We start from the raw sequence: 19290 nt of genomic DNA on the forward strand, positions 1-19290 counted from the left end.
ATTCATCAATAGCGTGTTATTGGTTTTATTAGTATTGATTAGTGTTATTGAGGTCTGCTGATGTTTATAGATAAGCGTTATTGATATGTAATGTGTAACTGGGGTGTACTGATGCTTAGTTTTGTAGAATTTAATATTTTTATGTATATTGATTACTTGGATGTTTTTATTGAGTGTTGTTCATTTGCGTTATTGGGGTTATTTAGTGTTAGTGACGTATATTGATTATTAAGATGCTATTGATTAGTGTTATTGATGTATATTTATTATTTAGGCGTTATTAATGTATATTGAGCATTAGAGTGTTATTGACATTGATCATGTAATTGGGTGTTAAGGAGCTCTACCGATGGAGTGTGATTGAGGTGTATTGATTATTAAGGTGGTACAGATTATTATTTATACTTATTGATTATTTGTGTGTTGCTGATATTTTTTTTTTTTTTTGGTATTATTGGGGTTTATTGGTTGTTAGGGTGGTGTTTTTGTGTTGATCATTAGGGGGTTTACTAAGGTGAAGCACTATTACACAATAACAGAGTGCATGTATTTAATTATAGCATTTTCTCTGTTTTACTAAAGTCACTGTGGTGTATTATTAGAGTGTATGAGTTATTAAGTTGTATTATATGTGAAGGAGTTATTGGGGTGTATTGTGTATTGGGGTGTAAGTAGATGAATTATTGGGGTGTGTTGTATGTTAATATGAGTTATTAGGGTGTGTGGTAAGTTTGCATGAGTTAATGAAATGTGTGTTGTGTGTATGATTTGGGGTGTGTTATATATAAGCTTGCATGTGTTATAAGTGTTTATAAGCTGTTGGATTGATTAATATGCATGAGTTATTGCACTGTGTTCTAATTGTGCATGAATTATGGTGGCGTAGTACAAATGTGTATATATGTGGGGTGTATTATATTGGGATGCTTTGGTATGTATAAGTTATTAGTGTGTGGTATACGTGTGTATTGGTTATTGAGGTGTTTTGTAAGTGGGATATTGCGGGGTTTTGTAAGTGTGTATGGGTAATTGGAGTGTTTTGTAAGTGGATTATTGGGGTGTTTTGTAAGTGTGTATGGGTTATTGGAGTGTTTTGTAAGTGGGATATTGAGGTGTTTTGTAAGTATGTATAGGTTATTGGGGTGTTTTGTTATACGTTTGTGTGTATTATTGGTGTGTATTATAATACCATATGAGTTATTGGTATGTGCTGTGCGTGTGTATGAGTTATTGGGGTGTGTATAAGTTACTGTGGGGTTCCTCTGGTGGGTTTGTGGTTTTTCCTCAGATAAAGGAACTCAGCCTGGCGCCAGGAGCTCATATCTGTATCAGTTAAATATTAACGGATTTCCCAACATGTTTACCAAATTCCTTTTCAATGATATGGAATCAGCAGCTCATTCCCAGTACACTGCTTCATGGTGTGTGTTTGTAAAGAGGAGCAGAGGTGGGAAAGTTATTGCTGTAAGTGTGAAAAGAGTAAAGTAAAAGAACTGAGGTTTATAAGGCAATAATCATATACAATAATTATTACCCAGTTATCCAAAGAGGGGGAGTGTCTGGGAAATAGGATAGTAATTAACTAGTAGTTAACTAATAATAGTAATAGTAACAACTAGTAAATAATTTATCTTTTCCATAAAATCTAATGCTGAAGTAGAAAATGTTCTAAAGCAAGATTTATTTCCTCATAGAATCCAAGCAGAAAAAAATATTGGTGCACTTCCTAGATATAATGTATTTTCAGTTCTCTTGTAATGCACTTATAAGCTCTATATGGCATGGCTTATAAAATATGTTATAGACCTGTACAAACACTTATATAAGAAGAGTGTATTATTTATATGAAACGTCATAATTCATGTCCCTAACAACAGTGTACACATTTTAATGCATTTTATTGAGATGGTTTACTTAACTTGGCTTTACTTTATGACGTCATGTACTGTTTATGAAGAGCATCTACTTCCAACGATTTTAAAGCAGTGAATCTGCTAATAGATTGTGTCATATAGCGCCTAGGCTGCATTTCTAAAGTTTTATCAATACATTATTTAATAGATTTGTGTGGAAGTGAGTATATAGCACTTCTGAGAGGACAGTAACTCTGAGTTTTAAAGCTCATTCCTTTTCAACTTAGGCATTTATTTGACTGCAATTTTTTAATGAACGCACACAGAAACAAACATATGTTTGTGGGTTAATGGATGTTGGCGTCTCCATCAGGCCGTCACTTTAGGCTGTTTTTCAGTCCTCCTCGCTCTTGTAGCGTTGTGTGTCTTGTCGCCAGCCCAGTTGTTCAGTTGCAGTTCATCTCGCCAATTAATGGACTGTTCATCACTCAATAAACTGAAGATTCAATAAGTGCGCGCGGAGTGGGGATCAGAGCGCAATGGTCAGAGCTCAGAGATTCCAACACTTGCGGTCAGCTCTCACACACCTTATGCTTCATTTCTGCAGGACAGGAGAAAGATTATGGACAGAAACTATTTGTTTATTTTTCTATAGTGGGAATTCTTACTTTTTGTAGACTTTTATTCTCCCGATACAGAGACAAAAATGTAATATTTACTCGATGTGTAGTTTATTTAATCACTATTCAATGGGGTGGAGAGTACGAGTAATTTAACTAGAAATAAAAGCTTTGTTAAATAGCATAATAAGTTGAAATGAATGAGAAATCGTCAAACTACGTTCATCTCCCTTGATTTATTATTCTTTTTTAATGTCAGATGCGTTATGGTCGGTTTATAATTAAACTGCAAACCTCTCTCCCGCCTCCGTTTCAAACTGGCTGTGAGTTTAAGTCCAGGATGGAGTCGAGCCCGGTTCGCCTGTATTTACAGGAGCTTAAGACCGTAGCGTGATGTGTGTTTAGTCGCGGGATCCCACGTTTCTGCCACATCTCTGAACAATGGCAGCATTGATCACAGCATTGATTAGTCATCACTACTCACCGAAATCACGCTTTACTGCACACTCTCTCAACACAGTTTAATAGCGCCCAATGAGCTCTGAACACAACGCCAAACAAGCTAAACACATTCGCACGCGACCCTAAACACCCAACATATCTGAAACCTCTCCCCAAAGTCCTGTCTCTCACACGGCTGTCTATTCCTCAGCGGAGCTGAAGATCTGAGCCAATCACAGATCGATCAGATCACCAAACGAGCTTCGAACACCAATAACACCAATCAAAATCAAAATCACCAATAACAAAAATGACAACAGTTTTTAACACATTTACAAATAAGGAGATCGTCAGAAGTTGTGGGTTCAGATCTCACACATAACCACATTTTTATTTATTAATTTATTTATATATATATAATTTTAAAGGTACATTAAATTAAACAAAGTCAGAGAGGCATCAATAATGTAATAAGTGAACATGAAATACACTATTTATTGTAGCGATCCACATGAGTGAATATATATTGTTATAAATAAGTTATTAACTAGTAGTTAAACAGTAATTTACTGGTAAAAAATAAGTTCAACTCAATGTAATGGTGTCCGTTACACAGAAGTTTATAATTAATGATGTTATCTCTGAAGGAGCACGAGCGCTTTCACACACACTTTCACAGAACAAAGACACTCAACACCGAGTTAAGATTGCACGATGTTACAACACCGTAATTAACAGTTAAACTGATAATAATGTAAAAGCTCATTTGAGCCACATCAAGCTTGGTTTAGTTTAAAAGCCACAGCATTGTTCTTTAATAACAAATGAACCAGAAAAACAGCTTATGATTGTTAATAACAAACGAAAAACTTGTCATGAATTAAATTAGTTATGCCATGCTGTGTATTGTGTACGTTCTAAATTACAAAAATGAACAAATATGTTGCATAATGTATTCTCCCACTTAAGTTATATACAGAGCAAATGTTGTATTTTACACCAAATAATTTAATAAACCTAGAGTTAAAGTTAAAGATTTATTTTGATTCATCAGGATTTCAGTAATGGCAGCAGCTAATCTATGAAACCACTGATTTAGATTATCCTTAGCTTTGGGATGAATTAAATAGCTTGAACTGAACCTTTTTCTGCAAGTTTCTTTGTCAATTATTGTTTTCCCCTCACTATTTTACCCACAATTTATTCATCTGCTGGATATAGGTCTTGGTTCTTTTAAGTCTTAGTCCCTCTCAAAAGGTCCCTCTCTTCCCGTTCTTAGGGAGTTTCCCTTGCTCCCTTTTGTCTAGCAACCTAATTTCTGTAAAACTGTTGTGTAAAAACACCAGATATAAAGAGCAACAAATAAAATGAACCCAACTGACGTGACATTATGTTCTAATGGATCACAGTAGCCCAAAGAAGCGTTTTTATTTTCTCATCAAAATAGAGCTTAGCGACGGTTGCTAAGCTGGGATTGATTGGCTATTGCGTCAATTATTATTTAGCAACGGGCCAATTATGCTCCAAAAGAAGATTTGAATTGAATTTATGAAATGGATTTTACATCTAGGCGAAGAAAAAGCTCATGAAGTGTGGAATATTGAGGAGATGGACATGTGCAGGCCCCGGTGTTTACCTCAGAGTGAAACATGTTCTTTAATAGTGGTGTAAAACTACATTTTACTAAATAATGAGGAGTTTATGGGAGACACATCAAAACATTTCCCAGATCTGGACAATTGTACCTTGTTTTCAGTTTACGTTGTCATTTAAACTCCTCGTTACTCCTTCCTCTCAGGGTCCGGGGACGTCTTTTTTCTAGTTCTGTTTTTACAATAATAGATGAATACTGTCGCACTAGTTCTTTCTGCTAACAGCCATGTACTGAATATATATTCTTCTGCTGTGTATTTTGTCTAATGTATGTTTGCCTGGTATTACCACACCATCTGCTTTCTCATATATGTCATTAGCATCCGTTAATCCAGGTCACGTTCTTCCCAATAGTAAAAATCGACAACTTTAATTGTTTTGAATAGTAATAACAACAACAAAATTACAATGCTGTTGTTTTTATGCTTTTCCCTGCATCAATTACAACCGAAGGATCCAGTAGGATCGTTACTATATCTGATTTATTTCCCTTTGATCAGATTCCAAAGTCCAGCAAAATATTTAAGTATTTGGTGAAAACGAACCACAGAGTAACAGACGAAATATTGACTTCACGAGAAGATCCCGTTTTGGTGCTTTATAGAGTCATTAAAACCTTCTTTTGCATCAAACTATTCATCACTGAGAAAAAGCATTAACCATTTAAAGGTGTGTGTGTGTGTGTGTGTGTGTGTTATGGCTGTTTGTAATCTACTATTGAGTTACTTTAAATACTGGCATTAATTAGCATCAGTTCTTTTGTCTTGAATAATTTTGTTTGATATTTTTCACTTGTACTCGTTGATTCCTTTGTGTACGTGTGTTAACGGTGCAGTAATATTAATGGCATAAATAAAAAACCCAGGCCTGTTGATTTCCTTCAGAATAGGGAGAGAGCAGGTGTGTGTGTGTGTTAGAAACCTGTGCATGTTGAGGAGATCTACGGCCCCTCAGTCAGCCTGATCGATAGATCTGCATTCTGATCGATTAGGGAAAAGACAGAAATTTCAGCGACATTTTTTATGCTTTCAGTCAGCGCGAGACCCCCGTGGCCTACTTTGAAAACACATTTAAATATATTTCGGGGAAATATTATATAGCGATAATTTTTACAATTTCATATAAAATTGTTTAAATATAATTTTTCTCGAATGATCGATAATCAATTTTATTGATCGAAGACGTGAAGGGTTATTAAAAAAATTAATTACACTTTAAGTACAATATGCATTTTTAACTACGGCGCTGTTTTAGTGTGAGCTCCCAGACATATTTCTTTAAGCTTAAACATTCACCCAGTTTAATAGAATAAAGCAGGAAATGTCTTATGTATTAATATAGTTTATTATTTTACAGAAAACCTGATGATATTTACATGAAACAAACATTCTCCAGTGGTTCTTTGTTTAATACTTTTATTATTGTTGTTTGACTTAAATCTTCCAGTTTTTTAGCTACTTTAATGATTAGATTTGTTTTAATTGTGAAACGCATAAAACAGCGTGGTTCCTCTCTGAATGCAAAAGAAAAAAAAAAAAAAAAAAAACAATCCAGAGCGCCGTCGTTTTGCCGCGATCGATTATTATCGATTATTATGCATGTGATTATTGCTGCCTGGAAAGTCTAATTTCCTGGATTCCATGTAGAAAGAAGGAAAAAAAGAACATATAAAGCCCTGTAATCTGCAGGATATATGTTTTTAATTTTAGGGTTATTTTCTTAGTCACCTAAACCTGATGTAGACGCTCAGAGGACCGCCTGCGCCATGTTTGGTTCATGACTGAGGTAAATAACTGTTTCTAGATGTAAACAATACTTTATATATCGAAGGGAAAGACAAATTTCCACAAATGTACAGCTCAATGTCAAACACCAGAGCACCGTTGTTTGCAAAACAAGAAAATAAAACTCATTAGGGAGCCGTTTGTAATCCACCCATCGACACCGGACTGAGGTGTTTAATATTTTGTTGAATTTCTGTTTGTAATCCTTTTATATCTCCTTAAGCACATGTATTTAAATGATGTAGAGCTGAGTGCTGCAGTATCAGAGTCCGCACTGCTGAGCCCTTTCGAACCGTATTGGGCCCTTCTTCTCTGGTCGGATCAATGTGAGTGAGTAGAGGCAGAACAAAACAGCAGGGCCACAAATCTGCTTCTAACTTACTCCCACTCTCCTGACTTCCACCTTCAACCTTTTAAAGACTTTACTCTGGACTTTAAACTTCTATTTTGTGGGAATTATGATAATGTTAGAATATTTCTGAACTTCTGATTCCTGATAACAATAAAAGCTAAATGTTACAATATATAAAAGTATACACATTAATACACAGGTTTCATAAAAATAATAGAGACAGTGTAGTTTTGTTCATGTAAATATAAAATATGTATCATAGTATTTCTTAAGTAGTATTACTATTACTTTCAGCCTGTCAGATATTAATGGCATAATTAATCTTAAAACCTATCATTCACTAGACGCACCACGCAAAACACACACACACTCACTATATTTAGCCGTAATAAAGCCACCACCTTGTTTCAACACGTATTGTTCATTTTATCAGTTCCACTTACCATGTAGGTGCCAGCTGTAGTTTAATAATTACAGAATATTGTCTGTGCTTTTCTCCCTGTTCTTCAGTGGTTAGGACCACCACAGAGCATGATTTGGGTGGTGGCTCATTCTCAGTCCTGCAATGACACTGAGGTGGTGGCTGGTGGATCAGACACAGCAGTGCTGCTGGAGTTTTAAATATATCAATATCCTGGGACACTGATGAATGCTTAACACAAACTGTGCAGAAACGGATGAGCTCCTGTCTTTGACTTTACGTCTACAAGGTGGACCAATGGGTAATGGGTATTCTGGAGATCAAGTGAGTGCAATTTTTAAAAACTCCAGCAGCACTGCTGTGTCTGATCCACTCTTGTACCAACACAACAAAAACACACAAGGACAACACCAGCATGTCAGTGTTACTGCAGAGATCAGAATGATGCACCATCCTAATCATACCTGCTATGTTGGGTGCTGTGGGGGTCCTGGTATTTGAAGAAAAGAATGAAGTGGGGCATACAATGTACAGAGAATAAAAAAAGATCAATAGTCTGTAAGTGTAGAACTACAAAGTGCAGGTATATTGTAAATTAAACTGATAAAATGTGTGTGTTATGTGGATACACATGCAGTGAAATGAGTACTGTGCTTTTCCAGATTACCAATAATTACATACACAAACTAATCATCTGTCTGTTATTTAAAGCAGCTACCTGCTGATACAGTCACTTAACTACTGTGCATCATTAGCTAACTACAATGAAGATAAGCTTTTATAGTATATGCAGTCTACGCAGGTGTCTGGTTTATAACAGACACGTCACTTTAGAACGGCTTACAGACAGTGCTATGTGTTTATTACTATAAATTATGGGTCCATCTCTGAAAAATGAACACTACACTAGATATTACAATCACTCCCATAGTTCATATTCAGTCACACACTGTAAAACCTAACTGCACTTCTTAATGAAACAATGAAGTTAGTGTAGCTTAAGTGATACAGAAATGTGGGATCACTCAAGCTAACTGTGCCAAAAAAAAAACACCTAAAAATGGATAATTAACATGCACACTCGGTTAATTTGTGTAAGATCAACTTTTTGGTATATTTTGAGTAAAGTTGATTTATTCAGTTAAGTTGTACTGACTGAGTGAACTGAGTTTTTTTCGGTTTTTCTCCGCATGGAGGCGTGTCTGTATTGAAAAACCAAACTTTAATGCAGAAAAGTGAAAAGTGGACACATGCTGATAATGTACACTATCCAGCACACAATCATACACATTTAAACTCATACAAATACACTTCCAGTTCCACCTTAAATGCTCCTGCTATTACACTAACACCAGCCTATTTGACATTTTCGTTCCACTTTATATAATAAAGCAGTTACAGAGGTCTGGATGTAAACTGCTGCACCATTTAATGTGAAACGAAGCTGGAAGCTGGAGAATAAAAAAGCTAAGTTGGCTTCTTCTAGGTTTCCTTCTTAAAAGATGTAGTTGTGTTGATTCATCTACTTGTGTTTATGTTACGTTATCTTATCGTCAGTCAGTCCACCTTAAAATCTCTTGTTGAGCTTCTGTTTATGTGTGACGCATCCGATATGGTCTCTCCTGATTGGCTGGACGCAGTCCGGCGGCGGCAGTCTTTAGAGAGCTCCTGAACACAGCGCAACCCATCATGCATCGCGCGCAAAATATAAATGAAAAGGATCCATCGAGGCAAAGTAAAAAGGCAGTTTGATTTTGATGAGTAAAACTCATATCTTTTTCATTGGCTACTGGCACCATCTTTTTGCATATGGGCGTGGCTTTCACAATCACGCTCATGCAAAGCTATGGTATAAGCGTTTGGTGTCTTGAAAATTGTTGGTGTTAGTTATTAGAAGTGTGTAATATTAATTTGTAGCAATTCACTGGTTTAAGTAGAAACAGCTACTTGTGATTTTAAGTAATGCGAACTCCAGTTCACTTAGATAATTCACTCAACATAGTTAACCACTTATAACCTTTTACAAGTGTGTGGTTTGTGCTCAGTTCAGGGTGTTACTTTAACTCAAATGATTGAGTTATTAATCTTAAATGGTTTAAGGCAACCGGTTTCCACAATCCATTTGAGTCTAAAGCTTTCATAAAATGAATATCCATATTGCTTCAACTCTGTATTCTTCCAATGTGAAAAGACAACTCAGTGCAAAGGATCTGAAAGGACATGTAGTGGTTAAGAATCACAGCTGAAGGCACATCTTACAAAACCAACAAACAAATAAATTACTGAAGATAAATAAGGTATTATAAATATGGTATAATATTTAGGTTTTGGGTGATGTGCCCTTTGTAGTTCTACAATTACATTTTAATTAATGATCAGTTTCTCTGCGTACATTACCAGCCCTCTGTCACCTGTCACCTTTCATGGTCAGGACCAACAGAAGGCAGGTGTGATATGGGAGGTGGATTATTGTCAGTCCAGCAGTGACAATGAGGGCTTTAAAAACTCCAGCAGCACTGCTGTATCTGATCCACTCAAACCAGTACAACACACACTAACACACCACTACCACAGCGTCAGTGTCAATGCAGCGCCCAGCGTATACCTGCTCGGTGGGGGGTCCTGACCATGAAAACCCGGGGTGAAAGTGGGCCGACAAAGTATGCAGAGCAACAAGTGGAGCACAGTCTGTAATTGTAGAACTCCAAAGTGCAAAGTCAGTGGAGCTGAGGGAATGGACAGTGAGATAGAAACAAGGAGCCCATTGGAATGTTTTGGCTGGTCGGTCTGTGGGTTTGAATACACTCATCAATTTCCCAATGTCGATAATGATGCATGAAAATGATAATGTAAATTTGGTCCAATGATCCCTGGGAATATGATGCTCATTTATTTATGTTAATATGCCTCTGAACTGTGGTACATTTTTTTGCAACTTGAGAGCCATTTGTTTGTGTGTGTGTGTGTGTGTGTGTGTGTGAGAGAGAGAGAGAGAGAGAGAGAGAGCATGCATGTGAACTCGTCCGTCCAGTCTTCAATACGCAGGTTTAGACCTGGAGAGAAAGAAAAGAGGGAGGAGAAAAAATCAACCTCCACACTCGATAAAGCAGCGGTTGCTAGGAGACTGAGGGAGAGATGGATCGAGGAGGCACAGTCGATCAATTCTGGAGAGAGTTAGAGAGAGAGAGAGAGAGAGAGAGAGAGAAAGCAGTGGAGAAGCTAAAAGTGACCGCTTCACCAACACGGCTCTTCTTTGAAATCGAGGCTAAAAGCTGCCCGCACACCTGTCTCCTGACCTCAGATAATGTATTCATCTGAACCAGCCCCACCCTACCACCGCCCCCTCCCCCAGTCTCCCCCAAACCTCTGTGTGTACATCTCCATCCACATAGGGTTTTAACTCCGCTGCTAGGAGTTTTAAATTGTGCCTTTTGCAAAACCTTCAAACCTGATTCAGACTCTGCCAGTCGGCCCAAATAGATGCCCACCCCACTATTGATATAGTAACACCCACCTACACACACATACATACACACACACACACACACACACACACACACCCTGCAGTGGGCCTCTGCCCAGAGTAGTGTTGAGTGAATCGACTGTGTATTGATCCTCCCACTCACCTCCCTGCAGTCAGCTCTTGTCCTACATAGCGCGGCCTGTCTGATTCCTCCCTTAATGGCTTTTACCCAATGCCAATCTTTATTTAAACTGAAAGTAGGAATTAGCACTCACCTCCCTACACACACACACACACACACACACACTGCTCTTACTGCTCTTCCTCTCTTTCTATCTCTCTCGTATTTTCTTTTGTGTAAACCATTCATCTTCTCCTCCTCCATTCATCTTCTCATTCTCACACTCTAAGCTGCAATTTGCCGCTCCACTGTTCAGAACCTTTCTCATTCTTTTGTTTGTTTGTTTGTTTGCTTCTTTCTTTCTTTCAAATGGTAGTTCATATCATCATCAACCATTCATCTTTCCTGTGCTTTCTTCTCTATATTTGATCCCATCCACTCTCTCTCTCTTTCTCTCTCTCTCTCTCTCTCTTTCTCTCTCTCTCTCTCTCTCTCTCTCTCTCTCTCTCTCTCAAACTTCCATCCATCCTCTTCAGGTTTTACATGGCCACTTGGTTTTGACACTATTCTCTCTCTCATTCTCTTTTGCTCTCTATCACTCGCTCTCTCTTTCACTTTTGTCCTCTCTCTCTCTCTCTCTCTCTCTCTCTCTTTCTTCATACCCTCCACTACAGTGGAAATATGGCAGAGTCTGATCTTCCTCTGCCGTGTCATTTACTTTCCTTAATCGTGCTCATTACTGTGTGAGCGCTGGGTGTTGCTTTTCATCTGAAGAAGCTGTAGCCAATAAGACTGCATGCTCCATCCGGGCAGGCACGCACAATGGGGATTAATTGATCGGCTAATACCACAAATAAATCAATCTCTCCCTCCCACAGAGGCCCCGCGGCCAATCAGGAGGAGGAGGAGTGGATCAAAGGGATCTGCCCGGGCCAATGGGAGGCGGGTCTGGAGTAAACGGCCGAGTGGAGGCAGGGAGAGTCAATCAGAATCTCATTAGAGGCAGAAATTGTGGCTGAATGGTGTTGTATGGAGTCCTGCGTCCACACGCACACAGCCCTGCGGAGAGCTAGAGGCAGAGGGTGAAAAATACAGCTGTGTGTTTAACGTCCAGAACTAAATGCTGGGCTGTTGGCCGCTGGAAAAGTCCACCTCAGTGTCTCTCTCTCTCTCTCTCTCTGTTGTTTTCCCTTTTTCCCAGTCTTCCCTCTTCTCCTTTTCATGCTCATCTCGTGCAGCGTTTTTTCATTCCCACAAATGCATCCTCATCCAAACGCTGGCATCGTAAGAGGCTAAAAATATTCCCTTTCTTTTCTCCTGATATTGATTTTGCCCCTAGCATTGTTTGTGTTGTGTGTATGGGAGTGTTAGGAGAGGACTCGCAGCTTAAGAATCACATCACTCCAGTTTCCACTCTCCTCTTCTTCTTCTTCTTCTTCTTCTTCTTCGCCCTCTACTTCTCACACCACCTCTCTCACATAATGTCCAATTTCAAAAGGCAGGCGTTTTTGCGAAATGAGCGAGAAAATAAAAGAAGCATATTCTTTTACTCTAAGCATCCCAGGCTCTTTTGTCACCGGGATAGAATGGAAATGGAGAGAGTTGATCAATAGCTTATTGATCCTCGTTGGCGGGAGTCAGGGGAATTGAGAGTGAGAGAGAGATAGAGAGAGGGAGAAAGACAGAGGGAGAGAGGGAGAGATGTGGGGGTTGATTGTGAGATGTGGTTTTTTTTTTTTTTTTTTGAAATCCTCGCTTTAGACGATGATAAATGCTCTGCTGAAAATAACCGCTCTTGTTCTCCTCATTGCATGTGCCCAAAGTGATGCTGCCAGCTTTCACCGGGCGCTTTTCTTTCTCTCACAAAGGGAAGAGGACAGGAACGTGGTGAAGTGCTTTATGCTTATGCAAGAGAAAGAAAATCTTAACCTGTTCCATGACCTGGGCCCAGCACACAACAGATACTTTGCAGCAAAGCCCCTAGTGCTGGTGTACGAGAGGCGAGAAGTGAGGATTGCATGAAGCGTTCTCTCACTAGGTTTGTGCGTTCAGGTTTGAGAAAGGTTGGAGTTGTTTTCTGTGATCCAGAACTGATCGGTAGGACAACCTACATTACATTAGCCCAGATCTGAAGAAGAAGAACTGTTGGATGAGCAAACTCTTCCCAAACTCTATTACACTGTATGTGTAACTTCTGTAAATCCTCCTCTCTCTCTCTCTCTCTCTCTCTCTCTCTATTTGTTGTCAGTTTCCCAACAATTTCACATGCACCACCCGTCCCCTCCTTCTTTTCTATGCCTATGTTCTCCTGCTGAGGGAGGGGGTACCTCCTGTGGGCTTCAGTACCCACAGTAAAACAGACCAGAATTTCACGTCCCCCTCTCAGAGTTTATGTAAAAGCCCGACGGGCTGGTGATGTTGATGTCTGCTGTTAGATTTAGGGTTAAGGTTAATTTACAGCCCCAGTTTCTAACCAGAATCCAAAGATTGCAAATCCCATAGACCCATATTTTTTGGGTTCCACACAGTAGAACATAGAGCACATACCAGATGTTGAAAGCGAGATATTTTACCAGTTCATAAAATAATATTAACTCATTTAAAACCGGATGGAATATTGGCTCGTTTAGAAGTTGATTACAGCAACACATCTCATAAAGTTGGGACAGGGACTAATAAAAAGGCTGGAAATGTAAGTGCTGCTAATAAAAAAAAAACAGCTGGAGGAGGAATTTGCAACTAATTCACATGACATGGTATAAAAAGAGCCTTTTTGAGAAGCTGATTCTCTCAGAACAAAGATGGGCAGGGCTTTATCGATTTGTGAAAATCACCATCTATAGAACATAGTATAATCAAAAGATTCAGGGGATCCCTGTGTGCAGGGCACGAGGCTGATAGTGAATACTGGATGCTCGTGATCTTCGGGGCCTTCATGTGGCACTGCTTTAAAAACACATGCTTCTGTACTGGAAATCACTGCATAGGCCAGAAATAGTCAGCAATCCTCTCCCAAAACTACACAATGGCAGACATAGCCCAGACATAGACCTCATCCTGTTTTAAATGAGTTAATATTATTTTATGAACTGGTAAAAAGTCTCACTTTCAAAATCTGGTATCTGTTCTATGTTCTGTTGGGGCTATGAGATTAGAAATGATTGCATTCAGGTTTTAATTACATTTAATTTCATTTTACACCATGTCCCACATTTTTGGAACTGGGGTTATAATACAAATCCTGCCATGATTGTTGATGCTCCCATAGCCTTCGTAACTTTAAACATGGTGGCAGTATGTAACAGTATGTTGAGCAGAAATCACCATCAGAAGTCAAGTTGACCTCAGACTAAATTGTACACCTCCTGCAAGTGTTGGTTTAGAATTGTTGTCCTAAAACTTTGTTGACAAATGGTGGTGCGGTGCTGTGTGCCCAAAATGACTTAAAGGCTAAGCACCAGCGATATGAAAGTGTCAAACAAATAAATACAGTGAAATTTGAGTTCCTAACATGTGTTTATTGATAGTCAGAAAACATGTTATTTCTTACTAATTAAAGGAATAAGGTTTAAAAGACCCCCCCCCCACCCAACGGTGTTCGGAAACTCTAATAGGCGTCTTGCCTGTGACGTAGACGGTGGGCAACAACTCTAGAAGTTGCACTTAATTTAATGCAAAATGATGAAAAGGTGTGTTGTTTTTGGCTGCAATCATTCAATGTACAGTGGGACATCTGTGCACAAATGGCCCAAAGATCCCAAAATATCCAGAAAATGGACTAAATTTGTCAACTTTAAACGGGCACTTTGGAAAGGACCATCCGCTCACTCCGTTATCTGTAGCTCATTTCACTGGCGCTTTTCCAACAATATGGACATGTAAGGAAACCAACGAAAGGTGCTCAAGAGCCTCTGTAACATGGAGGTAAACAGGGTAAGGACACTTACTTCGCCTGTTTTAGTTGGTGTTAGTTAACGTTAGCTTGACTTGCTAAACTCGGTGGCTCAGATTATACTCGGCTACGTAGCTGCATTACGGAGGTTTATAGTGTCGGAGGAAATCGAGTTTGACTTTGATCACATTTACAAGAATAACGGTACCTCTACATTTGAGTTTAGCTTATTGCTAGACTATTGTCATGAATAATGTTGGTTATTTAGCTAGATACTGTCATAACAGTCAGTCATAACGGTGTTTTACCGCGGCGTTGTTCAGCTGTTGTCCACCAGTGAAGTCACACGGTTGCGTTCAAGAATTTCCGTAGTGAGCTCGGGTTTTTCCGTTAATTGAATACAATTGTCTGTTTTAAGCTGCTATTTTCATTTTAATTCATACTTATATATGTCAGTAACTAAAATAATGTGAAATATTCATGGAGGTCCATTAAGTGGTGCTTAGCCTTTAAAGGGACTGTACATGATTCTGGAGAACCACAAAAACTCGTTTGTAACCCGAGCTTTTTAAATTTTGTAGCACTTTTGCTTTGTGCTTCATGAAAAATTAGTGGTAGTTTCAGCTTAAGATTTAGTAAGATATCTGACAAGGAGAAAATAAGTCAGTATTACCCACTTATGGATTAGGAATAGAACAACATCCTTTACTCTTTTCATGCTTTTCAACATTCAGAAGTCTCTCCAGATACCAGATTACTCCAGATTACAAACACATTTGTTTAGGTCTAACAGATACCCTCAGTATTAGTTCACAACTCAGAGTACTTCAGTATTGTTCCAGTTTGTGCACATTCTTCTGTAACACAATTAGAAGCATTGTAAGCCGAAAGAAAAAGGTTTTATTGCTCTGATGTGTCCTCGTACCGTTCCACCTTGTCCAAATGAATGCTTATTTCCACCTGCATTATTTTCCACCTGAAATATTTGTCCACCAGTGCGTAGTGTGGCAGTTGATGCTGAAGATGCACACGACTGCTATCTAACTCTGTATCACTGTCGGATGTTGGGAACTAGATGTGCCTGATGTTCTAATGCGCAAAGCCGGCCTTGCATTGATCCCCGCGCAGGATGTCAAACATTTTAGCGCAGATCTTGCCCTTGTTATTGCCCTCCACGGCCAGGCTGTTAATGCACTAAAAAAAATCGTTTGGCCCTATCTTTCCCAGCCCATCTCCACACAGTGCCCAGAGCAACAGAAGAATACGCCGCCATTGTACTGTACGAGCGCTCCTGCTCCTCCCTCCCCCTCCCTGCACTCCCCTCACATCTCCCCTCATCTACCCTTCACCATCTCCATCTATCTTTACGACACCTGGTTGCATCTCCCTAATGTTTCCGGACTTGACGGTCTCCATGCTCAAAAATTCATAATAGAGGTGGAAGTGTGTGTTTGCAGTTTGGTGAGCTGAAGTCTGACCAAATAAACTGGCTAATAAAAATAATGTTTTAGTGGAAGATGCCAAAGCGGCCGAGAGAAAATCCGGAATCGGCATCTGCTCCCCAACAACACTATCTAGCTCTCCTTCCTCCTTTTATCTCCATCAGCGGCCCCATGTATCTGCATCACAGTCCAGGCGATGAGACACGTGGGCTTGAGTTTCTCAAGCATATGACCGCTTTATTGTGACCATCCAGGAGCCCTCTCTGTCTTCTTGGTCGTTCTGTTCTTAATGTATATTATATGTGGTCATTTTCAACAGGGTTATTAGAGTAGTCAGGGAATATGTTTATTGCTACTTCTTCAACACGATGGATTCTCAGTGTGATGTAGAAGCTTGAGAAAAGTCATCAACTTAAATTGGGATTAGCAGAGAATGAAAACAATTTCTTAGGGCACTTTTCCACTTCATGGGACCTACTCTACTTGACTCTACTCTGCTTTTAGTACCTGGTCCCTTTTCACAAGCACAGGTTCCCCTCTTCCCCCACAGATGGTAGCAGGTGATGTCTGGCTAACGGCGGTCTTACTTTAATTGTTGTTTACTCATTGTGTAATTGTGTAACAACTCATCGTTGTTGTTTTTTGAAACTGTACAGCTAGTTTGTGCTGGATGTCTGCATTTCATTATGACTGACATGTCTCTTTGGCCAATCAATGCTCTGCAAGGTTTACACATCACATTTAGTCCTTTCTTGGATCGCATGGAACCACAGGTGAGGTGGGACTAAAAAAGTACAAAATCTGCATAATGGTAAAGCAAAAAGGCAGAGTAGAGATGTGTAGAGACCTTTTGCAGAAAAGCACCATTAGACTGAACTTTGGATCCTGTTTAATTTAGATCCAGACATATGCTAGGGTAAAGCACAGAGGCTAAATACTGAAAGGTTTGATATTATAGTTGGTTGCTTGGACTACATTTTTCCTGACATTGATAAATCAATAATTTGTATGTAATGGATGTTTTGACCAGAAGTTGAATACATGATGGATGACACACAGTGCACAGCAGTGGTAAGGGTCTACACGGTGTGAAAAGGCTATGTACCTGCAAGGCAAGGGCTGCCAATACCCACAGCATGATGGGATACAAGCATCTTAGGTTGCCACTCTTAATAACGATTACTTTTACATGGTTTAAGCCCACCATTCACAGTGCAGCATGGAGCGGATATTGTGTCCCTCATCTTGTCTTCTGAACTGTTGTTTTGTTTTGCTTCTTTTCAATTCCAGGACTCCTTTGGCTTGGATTAACCTACTATCACTATCACAAGTACTATCACTTGACCTTTTTGGTTGCACCACAAAATAGGCCTCACATCATATTATCTGCAGTTATATCATATCACCTGAGACTGAACCAATGAGAGTGACAGGGTTTAGATCATTCACTCTGGACTCAAACTTTGCATCAGTTGCTATGGAGTTATGATCATCCATCTAACATCCATCCGACAGCTCGTGCAGGAAATGAAATGGGACACTCTGGAGCAGCTACACGTGAGCATGAGCTCACCATGCCCAATCTCCAAAGGCCCACCAGCACTGTGCAATGGAGATGTGGATGGGATTGAGTTCTCTAGAGTGACGACGCTCCATCCAGTACCTCCATAAGTAATGATCCAACATCTGTACATGACCTTGCTGATGTTTATGTGGCTGAATGCAATCAAATCTTCCCAGCAACGTTTCAAGATCTAGTCTAAAGCCTCCCCAGAAGATGACGAGAGGATGCTACTGCAAAAGAGAACAAAACACATATAAATACCCTTGGTTTCAGAAGACATGTTGGGTGAACAGGTGTCCACACACTTATGTCCATAAATGGTAGCTCCATTTAGCTCCATGAAGTCTTAGTTATTAGAGAACACTTTCAATCTCACACCTCTGCTCTTATGGAGAAACAGCCTGATGGTGTTAACAGAACACCCCATGGTGTTGCTGACTCCTCTGAGAAAGAGAGAGAGAGAGAGAGTGTGTGTGTGTGTGGCAGGAAAATATCACTTTGTAGGGACCAAAATCTGTATTTATTTAGTGTGGACCACTCTTCCTTGACTCTCTTCACTGTAAATCATTACACTGCGGCTGAAAAGAATGTTTTAAGGTTAGGATAAGCTCATGTCAGGGTTAGATTTACCGTTAGCATAGTGGTACTTATCAATGAGATAAGAGCAAGTCTCCAAAAAATGAATGGAAGTCTATGTAACGTCCCCACAATTCACAAAAACCAACTGTGTATGTGCCTGTGCAAGAATGGTGTTTATGTGAAGTGTGTCAGTGAAAGGCTTAAGAGGTGTTGGATGCTTCATGGAGGCACTGGGCTGTGTGTGTGTGTGTGTATGAGAGAAAGAGGATAAATGGTAGCGTTTAGTGTAAATGACCACAGCTAATCCGACGTGAGCTGGAGTGCTGTGTTTGGAGAGTCCTTACGTTTTCAAAGGCTTTCAGGGCCCTGACACCTCTTAACCCCAGCCCACTTTCCTTGTAGCAGCTCAAAGCCACAGTCCACTGCCATGTGCCTTCAACAGGTACCACGCTGTAGAGAAGCGACTGACTGCAGTGAAATGTAAAGAAAATTCAGCAGAATATTTTACAAAATACTAAAAATGTTAAATAAAGAAATAAAGAAATAATCAAAATAATATTCCAGGGGCTGCCCAGTGTTAGTGGCACCTCTTCCACGTCTCCGCTACAACAGTGGTGTACCTTTAAAGTCCAGTTGTGGTCCTTAAAGGTACGTTACATTCTTTTCTCCAGAAGGAGGGGTGAATATTTGTAAGAATTCATTAAAGATCTGTGTAAAATAAAAGAGCATAATAAAAGTCCTGGAGATGAATTGCGACGTATGATATCAACACAATCTTTAAATCTACCCTTATAAAAGAATAATTATGTTCTGTAACTAAACGTACTGAATATGTGCCCCTGAGGGTGCCACCACAGTGACAAAAGTCACTCAGATCCTTACTCGTCATCCATTTTGTCTGCTGTCTTCCTACATCAAGAATGAATTTTTCACATGCTGCTTCATATGTATCCCACCCATTGACAGGTGTATTTGTAATGACATAATCAATCTTCTGCCTTTCACATGTCAGAGGTTTTAATATAGTGGTATATCTGTGTATGGAAAGCTCAACACACTTGGAGGAGAACACTTGTTAGTGGTTTTAATGTTGTGGCTCATCCAT

Source organism: Hoplias malabaricus, chromosome 16, assembly GCF_029633855.1.
Source record: "Hoplias malabaricus isolate fHopMal1 chromosome 16, fHopMal1.hap1, whole genome shotgun sequence".
NCBI lineage: Eukaryota > Metazoa > Chordata > Actinopteri > Characiformes > Erythrinidae > Hoplias > Hoplias malabaricus.